This window comes from Festucalex cinctus, chromosome 17 (genome assembly GCF_051991245.1).
Source record: "Festucalex cinctus isolate MCC-2025b chromosome 17, RoL_Fcin_1.0, whole genome shotgun sequence".
Classification (NCBI taxonomy): domain Eukaryota; kingdom Metazoa; phylum Chordata; class Actinopteri; order Syngnathiformes; family Syngnathidae; genus Festucalex; species Festucalex cinctus.
In genome coordinates this window covers 5,953,504-5,969,338 of record NC_135427.1, presented here as the reverse complement: position 1 = coordinate 5,969,338, position 15,835 = coordinate 5,953,504, and the positions used below count along the sequence as shown (strand labels likewise).

General features: G+C 40.4%; 1 protein-coding gene across 2 annotated transcripts in view; it reads left to right on the top strand.

The window, feature by feature from the left end:
- LOC144004463 (uncharacterized) overlaps positions 1 to 15,835 on the top strand; it is a 245,740-nt gene that overhangs the window by 171,281 nt on the left and 58,624 nt on the right. The gene's annotated exons all lie outside the window — the stretch shown is intronic.

Here is a 15,835-nt window from a genome sequence, read left to right as displayed (position 1 = left end):
CACGGAAATACAGTATCTTTTGCAGTTTTTGAAAAAATTATATTTAAATAAAAACATCACTTTTTCTTTATTAAAAACAATCTAATTGTTTTTTGAAACAAAATGTTGAATATTTAGTCCAGAAGAAATGTGTATTATGTTAAGTTTAAATAAATAAATACATAAATGTTCATTTTCTTCTGTTTTAATTCTTCTTACTAAGTCACAGTGTTCCATCCCTGGTGAGCTATTTTTTAGAACATAACAGTTTGCTACTCATGTTGTCCTTGGGGCTAACTGGTACCACCGGGTGGCACTTGTTTTTTTTTTGGTGACAATGCACATTAATCAGAGCAAAAAAAAAAAAAAAGCTTCTGTGTTTGCAGTATATTACTTCTCCTTCCTCCTCCATTAACATTTCAACAAATTTGGATTTCTCAGGCCATAACAAAATCTGCCAAACACATGTAGGAACATGGAGTAATGGGTGAATGGATAAATTATGATTATCTTCTTCTATTCTTGATATGCTATTTTTTTAACATCCAGCCAAACTGCCAATGCACCACAATTTTCTCTGCACTTCAAACGCGCGTTCGCACGCAGACGTACAATCGCACACGCGAGCCTTGTTGAACTTTCTCTCGCAGGTCAAGCGGTAGAGGAGGACAAAGTGGTATCTATGCTCCGCTTTTCATATTTGTGTTGGAGGCGCCACGCGGCCTGAGCTCCATGTTAGCTTGAGGTAATTACGTCTATACGCCACCAATATCCCCTCCCATTACGGCGCAGTTAATGGGCCTTGCTCAGACACGCGCGCGCGAGCAAACTCACGCACACGCCACTTTGCGGAGAGCGGTGACAACATCAGTTAGCCTCGACGTGTCACGTCAACTTTTGTTCGTGTTTTTGTGCCCTGGCACGCAAACTATCGAGTCGATTTTTTATTTATTTTTCTATTGTGTGTCGTTCACGTTTTATGTGGATCAAGATGGATCAATATTGGCAGGAGGGGTGTGCCAAAAGATCGATTCGTAAAAGAATCGAGATTCTCATTTTTTAATCGAATCGATATTAACATCCAAAAATCGATTTGATCTAAATTAGAAATGAAGAAGAAAGGGATAAGGCGGTTGTAGCCCACATGCTGTTTTTGTGGAAAAAGGCACTTACAATACAAAATTGATAAATGTTTAAACAAAAACAAAAAAAAAACGAAAAAACAAAAAAAGACACTTTAATGTCTCTATTTGTCATTTTGTCTTGCAAAGCAGACTGGAGTAGATCATGACAATGTTTTGCACCGATACCTGGTATTGATACTCGCCCTATCCCTAAAATGAACCAACCACAAAATACTTCTATACCAAGGGTGTCAAATTCATGTCAGCTCAGGGGCCGCATGGAGGAAAATATATTATCAAGTGGGCCGCATCGGCAAAATAAAAGGTATATAACTTAAAAACGTTTGCCATCATTTATACGCAGATTTTAGTGGACCAGCCTATCCCGTTCGCTCCCGGCTGTTTTACTGGATTTTGACTGATTTTGCAAGGCCCACAGAATATTGTGTTCTATTGCTATAAAAACACGGAACCAATCAAAAGAAAGATTAAATTCTCTTCTTTCATCAGGAAAAAAAAGTATGTTTCTATCTGTTTCCGTTTTGCAGCAATTAGCATTAGAAGAGAGCTAAGTTTCTTCAGTTTTTACAAATTATTTAGTAATTTATTTAAGTAATTTAGATTTTTTTCTAGATGCACTGGTTGATCTCCTTTGCTCTGCTGCCACCTGCTGGCCGTTTGTGTAATAACTACCATTTCTGCAACCGTTCTTTGCAGTTGAGAGGCTGCATCAAAGCCTTCTGTATGCTCTAGCATTAAAAAAAAACAAAAAAAAAAACATAAATACGTCTTTGGGACACTTACAACATTAACACAAAAAAAACGTATTTACACGTTATTGGGAGCAAATCAGTTAAATGACTTTTATAATAGCCTCTACGAAGATCAAGCAATTAATTTGATTACGATTATGGTTGCCATCCCATTTTCATGCTCAGACCACTTTTGTCCCGGTCTTCATGTTTTTTTTTTTGTAGCCGACATCCAGATTTACCCCGTTTTCTTTCCACGAGGGAGCCATAAGGTGACTTAAAGCTCGGGATAAAGCGCCCACGTGTGTTTCATATCGAAGCTTTGCTCATTGGCTTGCGCGCGCAAACGTATTGCAACCCAATCCGGCACCGTATTAAGAGAGGATCGAGACAAGCGACCACACGCTGCGCCGGCAGAAACCTGAGCAGCCTGCGCACCGTCTAGCCTGGAATTTACTGTTAGCATGATAAATAACATCTGTGACGTTCAAGAGCGACGCCGGAGGTGTTACAATTCCAATTTTTTGATTGATCTCGAAAATGGAAACACTCCCAACAAGGTATCGCTGAGCCAGGTCAGTTTGTCTGGAGGATATTTATAATGAGAATGATGATCTTAATTTGCATTTTTTTTTATATATACACGATCTACTAGAGTGGAGCCTCATAGTTGGAGCGTTAGGATTAGGAGCGTTGGGATTTGTTAGGATTTGGGAGCTTTTTTTCCCCAAGTTGGCAGTAATGGAGAAAAACTTTAGGGTCAGACTACTGCCATCATAAAACCTTTATTAACCATCGTGATTTTTAGGTCACATTTTTATACTCAACTCTTTTACTGCCACACGTTATCAAAAAACAACAAAAAAACATTAGCATTAAAAATAGGCATGTCACGGCGGGCACTGCAGTTTAGTTCAACACATGGCAGCGGGTGTGAGATGCTGGCGAGTAATTATGCTTCCTGTCCCACTACGGACCACCTCCAAGTTGCGTTACGCCTTATTACGTGCTGTCAGCTTCAGTTGCGTGCAACCCCCGTTTAACTACGGCCACGACTCGGTTTCTCATCAGTGCCGTGACTGCTGCGGCAAATGTTTGACCATTCAAACATCTCGCCGGCATCCACGGCAATCACGGCCTGTCACGTTTGCCCGTCTCATCCGCATGCATTTTATCGCAATGATCCTGTTTGAAAGCGCTATATAAATAAAGATGACTTGACTTGTTTTGTTCACAGCGGCCTTAAATAGGGCAGCGAAGGGCGCCATGACCACAGGAGAGCCTCTTAATCACTATAATTACCGTGAACAAAACCTAAAAAAAACATTAACCTGAATGACAAGGGAGATTAAAAAAAAACAAAAAACGGTGAAAATGATTGAGAACTAATTTTACAATCATGTCCTGGAATTGATAAGGTGAGTTAAGTTGCAAATGTTCCTCGGGAATAACGAAATAAATAATAAATAAATAAATAAATAAATAGTAATAATAAATAATAATAAATAGTTTTGGTTCGGCCCGTCTGTGTTCTGTTCGGTCGCTTTCACACAACTTTTTTTTTTTGAGTCACTGCATACCGAACTGAACCGAAAACCGTCTGCACAAAACCGAAAACCGAACATATACGTGAGCAGGATAATCCAAAGGAATGGAGCGATGGTTTCTACTTAAACGACTAAAGAAAGAGTCGAGATTCCTGACCTACTGTATCTGGGACATCAGAATCAAAGAGCTTTCCAAAACAAGGTGGGACCCAGCAGACATTCTGAAGAATTGTTAGGTGTGGTCGCGATGATATTAGTGTTTGTGTGTGACTTGGACACGCATGAAAACTCCAGCGAGATCTAATACGCTCGCTGCAAGCGAGTCTTAAAGTATCTGGCCTAAAGTCGGGCTCTGGTTTCAGAGCGTAGAATCTGCTGTAAGCCTCCGCAGACGCAGACTAAACACGGCACCCGACCCCTATTGTTGTTCTGCACTGTTCCAGCCCTCTCCGGGGATTGAGCAGGAACCATAACCCGTCGCTGCGTCCAATAGCCGCGCAGCTTACTAATGACCCAGCCGTCCAGGTTGCACCGCAGCCTAATACCGAGCCTTTATACGGTGCCTAACTGGAAAATGATGGAAATTGAACTGTTTTTTTTTTTGACAGCTCTCGGGTATGCTCGGGCAAAAAAAAAAAATCCTAACTAACTTTGATTGGTGCAATAGAAAGCGGAGGCACGGATAATGCATGCAGTACCACAGTTGTAATCAATTCAGCATGTTCACCATGTCTTACCGTTGTATTTTAAAATGTTTCACATCATTTACTTTCCAGTTAATACATGACTAGTCACTCCATCGTCAAGTTTTTTTCTCTTTTTTTTTTTTACCAGTTTGCGTCACAAGCCGCTCTGCGGTTGGAAGCATACACAAGTCGGTCATAACGGGAAGAAAGGCGCGAGTTTACTGGAAGGGGAGGCCCGTTACTGAAAGCATAAAGGTGGATCCACGGATAGGTCGAAGGTCAACTCGACCCGCGGCGTATGTTCCGTCCGTAATGGCGGACGTATGGAACGGTCGCGCGACCGCGCGCGCATTTAAGCTCGTTTCCATTTGTATGTATTTGGTTTTCGGCCCCACCTGACTCGGGGTTTCCTCGCCATCTTCCACTGGCGTCCACCATGATGAACTCAATGATTACCTATCATTACCAAAGAGGTCCCCTTTCACTAACACCATTCAATCCAACATCCAATCTGGATGTTTACAACGTGTCAGCGCTGACCTTTCTTTTTCCACGGTCTCGGATGAAAATAAACATCTTTTTTTTTTTTTTTTTTTTTACTCAAATCACAACGCAAGATTGACAGCAGAGCCAGATAGCGAATATGATATGGCTAATTTTGGAATGACTGGTGACATTTGGAGTTGGGGGTCTAAAGGGTTACTTTGTCAATGAAGTAGAAACAGAGTGGAGCTTCATAGGACACAAGATTGCATGGAGGGAACCATTTTTCTTATTCTGTCAAATTAATAGTTTTCTTTGAGTAAGTGAAGTCGAAAGGAATAACTATATACATGTACGTATGTCTTTTTATCTTTTACATATGTCTTTATTTTTGTAAAGGGACGTTCTACACAACGGCTGCTAAGACATACCCGCCACTTATCTGTCAGTTATGTTAGCTTAGGGCTCTTCATGACTAGATAGATGACTTGAGCTAGGCCGTTGTGTCGCTGTTATTTGCCCTTGCTTGCCGCCTTTCTATCTGTCTGCATTCTGACATACGTATCCAGTAAAAACCAGTTAAGGCCATCAGGCCACACATTCTCACATGGGGACGCTGAGCCGTTCGCCCATGTGGGCGCGCGGCCTAGACAGTATAAGTGCAGGGACGATTCTGAATAGATCAGTTCCTCTTCCGCATACTACTAGAAGAGGGCTCCGCAGCTGTGTACTCGATCTTCCTGGCATCCAGTAAACAGTTCAACTGAGAAAATGCAGCCGCCTGGTTATTATTGTTAGTATAATATCGTGAGCATTAAGATACAAGAACCAGTGGAATTTCCCACCCAGAACTTTACAGTTATATCTATTTTTTTTTCCACAAGGACGTCTTCAACATTTTTTAATCCACCACACACTCTCACCCTCCTCTTTTTTCCTAATCAGTTCATTAATTGCATATTTAAGCAGACCCCTTTACACACTGCATCTCATCTTTGAAACAAATGTGCAAAATACACGACAGAGACGCGGTAAAGAAGGCAAGTTTCACCTGAATTGTTTAGTTGGCGACAGTTAACTAATAACATCAACAAGAAGGAGTGAGTCACAGATGAGGCAATAGTAAACCGAGAGAGTTAACGAGAGCTGATTCGGGAATAACAATAATACGGAAAATAAACAAGAACACGACAAGACCGAGACAGGTTGCAGAGAAGTAGGAAGACAGAAATGTTAAAGCAATAAAGACACGCACCGGGGTTTCCTTCAGCCCTTCAACACGTTATTTTGTTGTCAATGAAAACAGATCTGGAGAGTGAAACATCCCGGCCTGTCGCACAGTCAACCTCGCTGACGTTTATCGGACGTGACGTTTTGACTTTAATTAGATGGTGTGAGTTTGCAGCCTTAGTTTGTCTGTCCACATGTTCCTACTTTATTGTGAACTTTGCTGACTGCACTTAAAAAAAAAAAAAAAAGGCACAGCAGTGGGGCTAAAAGTCGGACGCCAATAAAATGTAGCTCAGGTGGAGGGAATTTTAGGGACGCTAGCGCACACCAGGTAGAATGCAAAAGTGGCAGTTTAGATCCGCTGCAATGATTCTAACGTCCATCCACCCATCGTTTTTTCCCCGTTATTGTTTTTCACTTGGGTCCCGGGTGAATTGCAGTCTATTAAAGACAGGCATCAAAAGAAAGATTAAAGTCTCTTCTTTCATCAGGGAAAAAAAAAAAAAAGTATGTTTCTATATCTGTTTCCGTTTTGCAGCAATTAGCATTAGAAGAGAGCTAAGTTTCATCAGTTTTCACAAATCTATTTCAAATTCTAAGTAATTTAGCTTTTTTTCTACATGGCTCTGGTTGATCTCCTTTGCTCTGCTGCCACCTGCTGGCCGTTTGTGTAATAACTACCATTTCTGCAACCGTTCTTTGCAGCTGAGAGGCTGCATCAAAGCCTTATGTTTGCTCTAGAATAAAAAAAACAACAACAACAAAAAACTTATAAATATGTCTTTGGGACACTTAAAACATTAAAAAAAGCATATTTACACGTTATTGGGAGCAAATGAGTTATTGACCTAACATGCATGTTTTTGAAATGTGAGAAAAAGCCAGAAAACTGTTGTGCGAGAGGCGGTCTAAAGCCCTTTTCTCACTGCACTTAGCAGTTGAGTGCCATCAACTAAGTGCCACCAATTGGAGAGGAGCTAGCGGAGTTGTTTAGTGTTGTTTTGGTGGACTTATTTACAAGTAACTGCATAATTAAACTATCCAAGTCCCCGACAAGCCATTGGTTTTTCCCGCTCGTGACCTCCTCGTCATGGTTTTCAGTGGCAAAATAACTTTTTTTTTGTTTGCCGGGGTTGGGGAATCCAGGTCCAGAAAGTAAAAACCCTGAAATAGTTTGGCTTTAGCCACATGTGCTTCTAATCAACTGGCAAGCAAACGAGCTTGTCCCCACCTGTTGATTAGAAGCATCTGTGGCTAAAGCCAAACTATTTCAGGGTTTTTACTTTCTGGACCTGGATTCCCCAACCTTGCTGCCAGGTCAGCACCTCCAAATATGGGCATGCTGGACACCGGTCATTCGCATTCCTGCGCAAATCTTTCAAAACTGAGCCAGGGCAGTGTGACAAAGTCTTAAATCTGCGCAGGGGCGGGTTAGACTAAGTTTTGGTATTTTGGCAGCCCAACTTTCTACTTTCTGGATCCTGATTTTATATCTCTAGAAGTGGACATTGCAATTGTTTCCTGAGTCAAATTCAATCCCTGAACTTAGGACACCTTGTTGCCCAGAAGGAGACACTCCCACAAATTTTCAATATCACCAACCTAATATGAAAATCCCAAGTGCTGAATAGAAACAGAAAGAAAGTGTTTTGACAAAGTAAGGTTCGGAAAGGGGGCGGGGCTGCATCAAGTAGGAAACCTCTGGTAAATGTCGAATGCGTGACGTCAGGCTTTAGACCAATGAAAGTTTCCATTACACACGCAGCACTGATGTTTGAGTTACTCCGTGTTTGTTGTACAGGTCGAGGTGTGCGTGCCCTTCGGGAAAATACACGGTGAGCATGTCTGCGGTGTTTGGTGGCGACATGGGTGTGTATGAGGTGGAGTGTGTGAGAGGGTGTGGTATGTCAGAAAGTGTGTTTACGGTTCTGGTGGCACGTAGTGGACGCCTGTACATAAATAAGAACATGTCAATGGCCGGTAATGTGAGGGTGAGGTCATGGTCCTTTATGCGATTCGACATTTGTTTGTACAAATGTATATTGGCCGCCATTATCAGACGCGTGACCATATATGGGCGTAGAGGTCGTAACGGCTTGACGCTCTTATTTTCCAAGGCTCCGCTCCAAATTGAACCTGTGGTAAAAGTAAATTGCTGGGAAATAAAAGGAAAATGGTGGCCAGACGTTTAAATCAAGACGTAGCGCAGGTAAATGTTGCTAATCCTCCGTCACTGCTAGCCAAAAATGGTTTCTGTTACTTGTTTACTGCAGAACGCCGGCGAGAAATTCCGCAATATAAAGGTCATTACCTTTCGACTCGGCCGTGCACTCTGGCAGCTCATATTTCTCTTCGGGGTTTGCTTGTGTCTGCTCACAGCTAATTATTTGTGTAAACTTGAACAGGCTTCTGCTGGTGGCTTTTATGGGATATATTAGTTATTTTAAATTAACATGGAGCCCAGCAGGAAAACAGTAAAAAAAAAATTAAAAAAATAAAAAGAGAGAGAAAAAAAAAAGCTGAGTCATGTGCTTGAGCAAAACCACAGAGGCATTCGGACTCACACATTTTTAATTATAAATAGCTCTTTAAAATCAATTTATAGCCATTGGCAGGAAAACCATATGGAATGTCCATCATTCATTTTTACAGCATTACAGTTCAATTATAATAACATCACAATGATCGGAAATAAAGTCTAGACGAGGTGGTACATGACTTCTACTTGTAAAAGGGGAATTGAAACATATTAGTAAATACAAGGGACGGTATTCAACTGCCGTTACTCATGTTGTCCAAGTTCTCCGCCATCGCTAATCCATTTTAATAGTCCTATAAAACTGAAAATGGTCGTGCGGTTGCGTGAGGCTTCTTAAATTTGAGTTGGATTTGATTTCATTTACAATACTGCCAGAAATATGTCAGTCCCTTCTTAATGTTGAGGCGTGAAGGCTTTTTCGTGAAGAAAATCATGCTCCCTTAATTAAACTTGGGGGGGGGGGGGTGAACTAAGAAAAAGAAAAGCGTTTTTGCGATCATAATTGCCCAGACGAAGACGCTACCTGTGAACGAGAAGAATTGCGCTTGCCTTGGCTGCTCGCCTGGCGGGGTGGGCCCGCAGGTGGCGTCTGGGAACTGACTCGCCAGTTCCAAATGACTGGGACTAGCCGCAATCTACACACGGACATTCAAGATGAACTGAGCGAGCGGTGTTTGGGATAGTATGGGATGGATAATGATAAGAATTAATGACTATTCTAAATAATGTAAATGCCCGATGCTTTATAGTAATGGGTCGATGGGGACGGGTCTTGAATAAGCTTCGGCTTCTACCCGTCAGCCCTTCTTTCGGATGTCAATGTTGAAAATGATGTGATGTGATTGATGTAAGCTGTGTCCGAAAGGAAAAAAATGAATAAACCACATGCACCCCTCCCTTAACTCATTTGCTCCCAATAACGTGTAAATCCGTTTTTTTATGTTTTAATTAAGTGTCCCAAAGACGTATTTATACGTTTTTTTTGTTTTTGTTTTATGCTAGAGCATACAGAAGGCTTTGATGCAGCCTCTCAACTGCAAAGAACGGTTGCAGAAATTATTACACAAACAGCCAGCAGGTGGCAGCAGAGCAAAGGAAAAAAGAAAATAAGCTAAATTACTTACAATTTTAAATAGATTTGTGAAAACTGATGAAACTTAGCTCTCTTCTAATGCTAATTGCTGCAAAACGTAAACAGATAGAAACATACTTTTTTTTTCCTGATGAAGAAAGAGACTAATCTTTCTTTTGATAGGTTCCAAGCTTTTATAGCAATAGAACACAATATTCTGTGGGCCTTGCAAAATCAGTTAAAATCCAGTAAAACCGCCGGGAGCGAACGGGATTGCTTCTGTGAAAATGGCGGCGAGTGAGTGAGTTAAAGATACAGACTATCAGAGGATCATGTTGAACTCTTATCCAAACACACTGAGAAAAAAAAAAAAAAAAAGTGGTGGCAGGCGATCACCAATGAACATTAATTGCGTGTGTCGTCGCTCTTATAAAGGAGCAGTTCACGGATGCATGCGGCGCTGTTATTAAGCGGCAGGCGACCCTTGTGAAAATGTTATGGTAGCGAGGCTCGGGATTAGGTGTCAGGATGGGGGTCCGCGGCTACCGGGAGGGGGCAGGAGGTGCGTGCGTGTGGCTCAACAATACTGATGAATGGACTGAATGAATGAATGTGGTGTTGGATTGTGCGGGATTTGGAACGATGCCCTGTTGTTTTCTGTCATACATTGGCCACCTGATTTTGATTTCAAAGGTGAACTATTCAATCATCTACAAATCAACATTGACGCACAATCCTGCACATTTGAGTGATGCGCCCCCCCTTTAAAAACAATTCAACGTGTCCCTGTGCAGTAGCTGCTTTCATTGGCCTGGGCGATATATCGATTTTGAGAATTGATTCGAATTATTTGTTGTGGACGATTTAAACTTTAATTAATTCGAGTTTCCCCAGACCCACCTTTTTTTTTTTTTTTTTTTTAAATAAATATTGACTTGAGTGAATTGTTTAAAGCGTTTCAATTGTTATCCTAACAAGAATTATAATTTTGTACAATCCATATGATCAATTAAGCCACAGTCATTAGGAATGAAATATTTTATTAAATGCATTTTTATTACTTTCAAAAGTATTTTATTTATTAAGGCAGAAATTGCACTTTAATTTTGAAAAGGAAATATTTAGTTATGTTAAGGGTTAGATTTAATAGAAACAAAAGTTTTGAGTTTAACGTCATTTAATTACTAAAACAAAAAGTTCCAAGTTTGCACTCAATATGTTATGTTACATTTATTTCCAAGTATTTTATTTCATGCAGACATTTTCCATTTTCATTCTGAAAAGGAAATGTTTGCTTATGTTACAATCGAAGCAAAAGTTGTTTTGAGTTTTCTGTCATTTAATTACTAAAAAAAAAAAAAGTTCTAAGTTTGCACTTTATAAATGTAATTCAATATGTCAGACATTTTGCACTTTAATTTTGAAAAGGAAGTTTTTATTTGTTGTTTGATAAAATAAATTACTTTGAGTTATGTCATTTTTTTTACTTGTTTTCTTAAAATAAATAAATAAATACATCGAGAAAAAAAATTGTAAATCGATTTTTTTTTTTTGCGTGAAAAAAAATCAGAGCTTTTAATTTTAGGCAAAATCGCCCAGTAGGAGCCCACATGGCGGAGATGTGCCGTCAAAAAATTCTCCTCTCTCGCCTCACCTCTGTGACTGATTTAAACCCCGGAGGAAAAACCTGCATGAACCAGCCAGACTATCAGACTCCAGGAGTCCCCCCCCCCCCGAAACACTCACCCTTCCTCTCCTGACATGAGTCAAAGAGGCCTTCTTCTCAATGCCAGCTGACGGCAGAAGAGGGGAAGAGAAAAGTGGGGAGGAGTTAACTGGCAGAAGAGTAATTAAAGACGTTAACTTATCGGAGGAATCTTTGGATCGCACCGGTTGCCTTTTTTGATAAGTCAACCCTTCATTGCATGTGCGCTGACTCAGCACGTGTTATTATAACAGAGCCAAAATTAAAGAGTACATATGATATAAAACAAATGTACTTCAATCGTATAATGTGATACTACAGTAAAAGTCATTTGTCGTCCCCTAAGATACAAATCTACACTAATGCACCCCATGGGACTAATCATTAGACTCTACGCTAACTGTTTGGTCCTGGTCCAGGAACGGAAAAAAAAAGTTCCAGTCCATTTTTCCAAACTGTCAAAGTGTAAAATTGTGCAAAAGCAGAATATCGAAGGGATGTCGACAGCTCTGATGAAGCAATGTTGCAACCCAAACGTCATCAGGCCAAGTCACTGGATCATCATAGTCATTGTGGTTATTTTGATTGATATTTGAATCACAAATATGTTTATGGATCATAAAAACAAATGCAAAAATGGTGCATATGTTTGTGGATCTGAGAAATGTGAAAATCATGAATATGTGTGGATCTGAAAAAACATGCTAAAATCCCGCATGTATTTGTGGATCTGAAAAACATGAAAATCACGACTATATTTGTGTGAAGAATTTTTAGGTAAATGTCTCTCCATCGTGCACATCAATTAATCTATTACAGTCATTCAATTTGTCGGTTTAGTTGTGCCACATGTTGAACTGCTGCATTCAAATTGCCGTGAAAGACTAGCAGTTGCTGACATTAGCATCCCACGCCCATCAGCATCAGCTGCACCAAGCCTCCATTTCCCTGTCTCACATCACATAACGCCTGACGTTCACATGCAAACAAACACGCACGTCCAAAGTGTTAAAGACGAGTCCCACCTGCTAATGGCTCAGACAGTTCGGCTACTGTAACCAGAAGACGAGGACTGATGCACTATTAATGAATACACCCGTACACACGTGCACTCGCACGCACACACTGGAACAGGATCGTGTAGTACAAGCAGCCTCATACGCTCTTCTGAACAATCAACACTAGACTTTATTAAGACTTAACGATCTGCTCCACTAATCAGTTAGCACACGTTAGGATAGAAAATAATCAAGATGTAACATAGACGCCATCTTGCTTGCATTTAAAGCAGTGCTTCTCAATTATTTCAATAAAAAATCAATAAGTAATAATACTTTCAAACTGATCACCAACATTAACTCAGCAGCACAATATTAAAAAAACAAAACACAAAAACAAACAACTTTAACCTGCAAAACAAAAATATGTAAAATAATTTGTGCTGATTTTTTTTGTTTTGTTTTTTTTGCTGTGTGCAAAGCGCACATGCTCAGTGCAAACAAAACCCCGACACCACCGAGCGAATGCTCCCTGCGCACACTCTGCCAATAATGAGTGCGCCACTGCCCCCTAATGTAGTGGAGGTGCAATTGCACTTTATTCTAGGAAAGTAAAAAAAATAAAAATAAAAAATAAAAATAAAAAATAAATAAATAAAAGCATGTTCTCCGAGACCTTGTTGGAGTCTCGCGCCCCCACTATTTGAGAAGCACTGATATATAGTTATATGGAAAAAATACAAAATACAGCGAATAAAGTCCACAATTGGTTTAGAAATTCTGAACAGATGATAGAGATGCTGGAAGTCGGACCCAACAGAAATGAAACGTTGAGGTGTTCACTAGATGGAATTGCTGGCACGCACGTGACAGTAAATTGACACACTTAAGGAAACACAGCAGGAAATGCAGCTAGACGGGCAGGCATCCATCACTCATTCTGCTCCTCTCAGGCGCTGGCAAATTAGCAGGAATTTCTTGGGGAGGCTTGATTGTTTGCTCTTCAAACGGGCCTTGTTTTGGCTGGGGGAGTGGCCCCGCAGCACCAATATTGTGCGGACGGCGGTGAAAGGAGGCGTTCATAAGCGGCGAGGTGGCTGCGGTCCGTCTCTGCCGACGGACGCGCTGCCAGCCACGCGACCTCTCCCGCTGCTCTCAAGCTGATTGGCTCGTCCGGAGGTAAGACTCTTCGGGGGCCTTTGGCTCGTATTCAGCAGCCACGATTGTGAGTGGTAAGGAATAAAACGTTTGGAACGAGTTCCTGATGAAACGTGGAGAAATAATACAGGGCCTATTGAAGAAATCCCCCACAGCACCAAAAAGACTTCCATTACGGACACTCTCTGCAGAGTTAAAGTTCTAAATTTGACAGCAGTATTGGCATATTTGACATGAGATGACGAGGCAGGTTGGAATTACAGTCAAACTTCGGTTTTCGAACATAATCCATTCCAAAAGCGAATTGGTCGAAATCCGAAACAATTTTGCCCATTAGAATTAATGTAAATAATTTCAATCCGTTCCAAGTTTTTATTTTATTTTTATTTTTTTACTATTTTACACCATAAACTGCACTGTATACTGTTTACCATAAATAGAAAAGGGTAGAATTAGACAGTTTTATTTTAATAGAAGATATCCCATCTAAAATGATTAAAAAAATGATTGCCGCTATATGCCTGCGTGAAATTATACGGTAAACTACTTAACTGTATGGAATGTTTATGAAATAAGATTAAAACAATAAATGAAACAAAATTTCAAAAAAGATAAGTTTTCTGGAGGTCAAATTGAGTTTTGAGGACCAAAATAAAAAACAATTTATCACGATCCGCCATTTTTGGTTGTTTACTTTCACCTCGAACGCTTTGAGGTCAGAACTGGGAAGTTTCAACCTGGATATTTCCGACTTCCGACCATCCACGAATGCAGCATAGCGATTCATCTGCATTAATACATGATTAATGCACTAATATTTTGTAATTAATAAATGAGTTAATGCTTTAACTATGACAGCACTGTATATCTATATATGCCCATCTGGCTCCTTCTCCCCAAAGAGCATCATATGAAGGGTGACAGTGAATTCTCTTTTCCAAGCGGTTTCCTGGGTGGTAATGTGGCGTCATTCCTCCTCATGTCTACTACTCCGCAAACTGCTTGCACAGACTACAGTACTGAAATTACGACAGTTTAATCAGATTTCTAGCAACCGGGCATCACCCACACGGAGGTTAAGGCAGATTTAACATCACCAACAAGCCATGAAAACACTCGCTAAGGGGAAAAGCGGCTTCACTGCCAAATGCAAGGCCATTCTCCTAAATTTCTCGCCCGTTCTACTCTTACCTTAAATAAACACAACACAGCCGACTATTCACATCACGTTTTGCCGGTAGCCAGCACCGCGATGGGATCCAGTGCTCAGCAAGCTCTCTGGTGTTCGATTCCATCAATAGGGACAGGTTGCCGGCTCCCACTGCCAACAATGTCCATAGAGTGCATGTGTTTATTTAGAAAGTTATGTCCAAGTATTGATTCCCCCCCCCTTCTAGGCTGCCAGTGTCTGGCTCGGGTACAGTAAAGTGCCTGTCTATCACACGCTTGTCCCACTGGAGCCCGGAATGTTGTCTATAGCGTAAAAACAGCAACTCTCGGATAATATAGCCACCTTTCCTCTCCGAGCATGCTGAGCTGAAACGGCAAGGGATGTGTCTGTGTGTCTATGTGGTGTGTGCGTTTAGTTGGTGGGCACCGTCCAAGAAAAATATAAAGAGACACCCGTTCTTATAATCGTCTGATTTGGTGAATATGTCACCTACTACTAGGCAAAATATATAATATAACAGTCAACATTGTACCCTGACCCGGTGTTTATATACGGTTAACCTTCACCGTGTTATGTTATGTATGATATATGAAGTTGCGCTAATATTTACTCCCCCTAAAACAAGAAATGAAAAGAAAATATCTTACATTTCATTCATTGCGTCACTTTCAGTTGTGAGAACACTGCCTGCTTGCGTGAGCACTCGTGATGCGACTTTTGGCTCTTTCAAGGGAGCCGTTCATTCGGGAGCCGTTTACATAAAACAGGGGTGTCCAAACTACGGCCCGGGAGCCATTTGCGGCCCGCCGTCCATTTTTTAGTGGCCCGCGACATGTGCTAAAAATGGCATTTGACTCAGTTCAAAATGAAATAAAAACAAAAATGTTTTCTAGATGGTCGAAGTCAGAAGTCAAGGTGGCGAAAAATATAGGTGCTATTAAAGGTTATTTTAGTTAACTAAAACTAAAATGAAAAACAAAAAACAATTTCGTTAACAAAATAAAACGAAAACGAAGATAAAAAAAAAAGAAAAAGAAAACTAACTGAAACTACATTTTATGTTTACAAAACTAACTAAAATAAAACTATAATGTACGTCGTTTTAGTCTTTGGTAATTAATTTAATGCATGAGCCTTTTTGGATGATTTTAAATGTGATTTTTAGTATTTATTTTGATATAAACCAGAATAATGACGTCATAGGTAGTCCGTGTTTTTGATTCCACAAGTCATTGACCAGGCAGCGCGCGCTGCACTTCGATGGTGAACTGCTGACTGATAAAAAAAAACACAAACAAAACAAAAAACGTTTATGGCAGCATACATTGTGATTTTACTCATCGTTATGAAACATTTTTGGCGTTCAAAGAGTTAATACAAACCGTAATAAT